Source organism: Diceros bicornis, chromosome 35 (genome assembly GCF_020826845.1).
Source record: "Diceros bicornis minor isolate mBicDic1 chromosome 35, mDicBic1.mat.cur, whole genome shotgun sequence".
NCBI classification, from domain to species: Eukaryota; Metazoa; Chordata; class Mammalia; order Perissodactyla; family Rhinocerotidae; genus Diceros; species Diceros bicornis.
This window is the reverse complement of record NC_080774.1, coordinates 19,296,803-19,300,742: the sequence shown is the minus strand read 5'-3', so window position 1 is coordinate 19,300,742 and position 3,940 is coordinate 19,296,803.

The window sequence follows — 3,940 nt, the reverse complement described above, 5'->3', positions numbered from 1 at the left end:
AATCCCCATTACCTACAGGAAAGAGTCCGGATGCCCATGCCTGGCTCTGAGAAGCTTCTGGAATCGAGCCAGCTCAGATTGCGTGCTCCGAATTGGGCTCTGTGGTTTACATACATCAAATGGTTTATAATCTTTGGGCTCAGGACACACGTTCAGGGCTGGACTGGATCCTGGGTTTGGATCCTGTTCTGTCATTTACTAACAGTGTGACCTTGGACGATGCACTTAAAGTCTCAAGACCTCAGTTTCCTCATCTGAAAAAGGGGAGGCAGTCATGCCTGTCTCAGAGAATTGCTGAGAAGATTCAATAATAAAACGATAAGAATCATAAAAATAGCATCGTCGATTGAGCACCAATTTCCCCAGCATGTAGCACATGGTAAGTGCTCCACTAATTCATTCAACAAATATTTATTAAGCATCTACTATGTGCCAGGCACATAGTGCTGGAGCTTTCAAGGCTCAATAATGCTAGTTAATGCTATTACTATTATTTAATCCTCATTACAGCCCATGAGGTAGGTACTACTATTTCCCTCTTCATTTTACAGACGAGGAGACCGAGGCTCAGAGGGATTAAGTAACACACCCAAGGTAAGCCAACAATTAAATTGAGGAGCTAGGATGGGACCCAGTAGGTCTGGCTCCAGAGGCCACAGAGTTCTCAGTGAGGACTCTTAGAGCCTTTTCTGAGGAATTTTCTTTTCCTCAGGACTGCAAGCTTCCGGAAGGCAGGCCCCACAGTGTCTTCATCCTTGTGTCTGCCTCTGGCCTAGCAAGGAGCTTTGTATACAGTAAGTGCTCAACAAATGTCCAACAAAATAACCTGAATCCTGTCTTGCAGCCTTCTTGCATATGCTGTGTGATCTGTGCCCTGGTATTTCCCCCCGCAATGGAGAATGTATGTGGTGCTTCTCTGAATTCCTAGTTCCCTGCAAGGATAGAGAACTCGGCTCGGTGGTGGGGGCGAGTGGGTGTCCCCAGCGAAACTCATCTTTTTCCCACATGCCCCTGCTGTTCCTCGAGTTTCCTGTCTCGGTGAACAGAGCACAGTCTGCCCACTGCGCTCACAAGACACCGGGCACCACCCCCACGTCCCCGTCATCTGACAGTCACTCAACTGCCACGTGCTGGGGGAGTCCCACCTCCTAAGTCCTTTCTGATCTGCGCCTTCTCTCCATCCCCCCACCACCTTAGTCCAGGCTGCCACTATCTATCGTTTGGATCCCTGTAACCACTTCCTCACTGTTCTGCCTGCTTCCAGCCTGCCCTCCTACCATTCCATCCTCTACTGGGCAACCAGGGCCATCTTTTCAGACTACAGATCTGACCTAGCCTCTCTTCTGCTTCAAACCCTGCCAGGGCTCCTCTTACCAAGAGCAGTGGTCTCTGAAGTGGGGCATCCATAAACCAGGGGCAGCGCAGGATGATCCTCCCAGGTGTGGGAAGAAGGCCTTAGAGCTTCTATTTTTGTTTATTTTCTCTTGTATCTGTTTTCGAACTTCCGTTTCTGGTCATGTTTCATAATGTACGGTCTTAGTTCAGGTTCTCTGGAAGCAGAGCCTGAGGCAAGGATTTGGATGCATGTGGCTTATGGACGGGCTGTGCTCAGGGGAAACCTATGGGAGAGTAAGGGAAGCAGGATGGCATAGAGGAAAACAGCTCAGCAAGGGCGTGGCCTCGGCTGGAGTCTCTGGACGGTGAATTGCACCATTGAGGCTTGATTTTTTATGTGCTTCCGTTAGCCACCTCACCCCAGGATGGGGAGGGGTGCCAACTTCCAAGTGAGGCAGCTCCCTTTGGTCAAGGGAAATTCTTCAGATGAAAGGGTAGATCTACGCATGGACACGCCACTGGGAAAGGCAAGGGAACAGGCACCAAGCCTGTCGACTGTATGTATCTTGTTTCCATTTCTTACTCTTACACTTCATGTGTTTTCTCCTGTTTTGTAATAGACAGTATCCTGATGTACATGAGGTGTTAGTACAGGACTATGTGTGTAACTGAACAATAAATAGATCGTGTTGCAGGGGATTAGGGTAAGAGCTCATGTCTTTTTGACTCCCTAGAGGGTATAGATGAACTTGAATCCACATCCGAGTCCCAAGCCACACGGCTGGAATCAGGTGATCCAGGGAAGCCAGGGCTGGGATGGGCGAGGATGCTCCTCAAGAGCTGGAATCTGGACATTAGAGGGGCCCAGGCTTGTTTGTTGTGGACTCCAGCGTTAGAACGCTTTGGCCCAGCCTCTTCTGGTCCCTTCATCACTCACTGGGAGCGTGGGAAGCTGTTTTTAGAGGGTCTGATAATTCTGACCTCTTCCTACCTCTTCTTGTGCATCAAGCCTTAGTGGATCCTCCAGATGCTGTGATGTCCACAGCCTGTCTCATCCTTGGCTGAGAACAGCAGCCAGAGTGGAACGCTACACGGGACGGGGAACCAGTGGTGCGAAGGCCATCTGCTTTGAAACAACAGGGGCTCCCACTCCGTGCCTGGCTGGACCCTCCATGCAGATTACTCTGATCTGAGCTTCTGGGCTGGCACTGGGCGATCTCGGTTCAGCTCACTCTTGGAATAGATCCAGTGAATGAAGAGGGACTCGGAAGTCAGACACAGTTTGGACTCAACCTTACCTGGGCCAAGTACCAAACCTTACTAGTGTGATCTTGGTCAACCTGCGTAATTTCTCTGAACTGATGTCAAGGGCTTTACAACATCTAGGTCAGTTTCCTAAAGCCGAAGTCAGGACAGTGAGCTGTGAGCAGAATACTAATAACTGATGCTGATAACTGAGCACTGCTCTATGCCCAGGACCGTGCTAAATAAGACGTGTATATCTCTATGTATATGTACATATATAATATATGTGTATACACACACATACTTCTATATATTCTAATTTAATAATATTTAAAACTCCATTGTCTTTATTTTATAGACGAGGAAACTGAGGCTCAGAGAGGTTGAGTGACTTCTCACAGTTGGTAAGTGGTGGAGCTGGGATTTGAACCAGCGCGCCTTACCTCTTCACCATCCCCTTCATTGCCTCACATATCCTCCCTGTCTTAGGTTATCAGCACCCCAAGTGCAGACTCCGAACCCTTCTGAGACAGCGAAGGCCCTGTGTGAAGCATTTGGAAGTCATAATTAGAAAGCAGAAGTCATCTTTATTAAATTCCGCAGAGTAGCCAGTTGGGTGGAGAAACTGTACAATTCCAATGGTTTGAATGTCTTCTTTACCCTAAATTAAAATCCCCCCAAGGTACTGCTGTCTTAATTAACAGTTTGCCTTGTTAACACCGTAAACGTTTCCGTAGCTGTGGAGCAGGTCACGCAGCTAAACGCGAGGACGATGCTGAGCGGGAGGGCAGTGTGCGCCTGCCTGCTGAGAAGCCCCGCCGTCTCTTGCCGACCGTGGCCACCAAGGTTCTGCGGGGAGGTCACCGAGACGTGGGGCCCTGGAATCACAGCTGCTCCCACATGGTAAGCAGCACCGTGTGGTATGGGGTACCCATGGAGGCTGGGAGCTTGGGTTTGGAGCCACTGAGACCTGGGCGTGTGTTCAGGCCCATCTCTGTGCCTCAGTTTACTCAGTAGGACCTACCTCATACGATGGCACAGTACTTGTCTCGTGAGCCGAGATGAGACTTGAATGAAGAGGTGTGTGTGAAGGTCTTCAGCCCTGCGCTTGGCACTTAAGAATGCAAGCTCTTCTCCCCTCCCCCTCCATCTGCTCGAGTGGACTTTTCTTATGCGCTTTGGCCACCCAGCATCATTATGATGTTCTTCCTCGGTGGATGTATCTTCCGTGGTTAAGAGGCCCACTTCCCCAAGGAAAAAGCCAAAAACTCACTTGTGTGTGGCCCAATCCTGGAAGACTTTTTTTTTTTGCAACATTTTTATTGAAGAATAACGTACATATAGAAAATCACACAAAGCA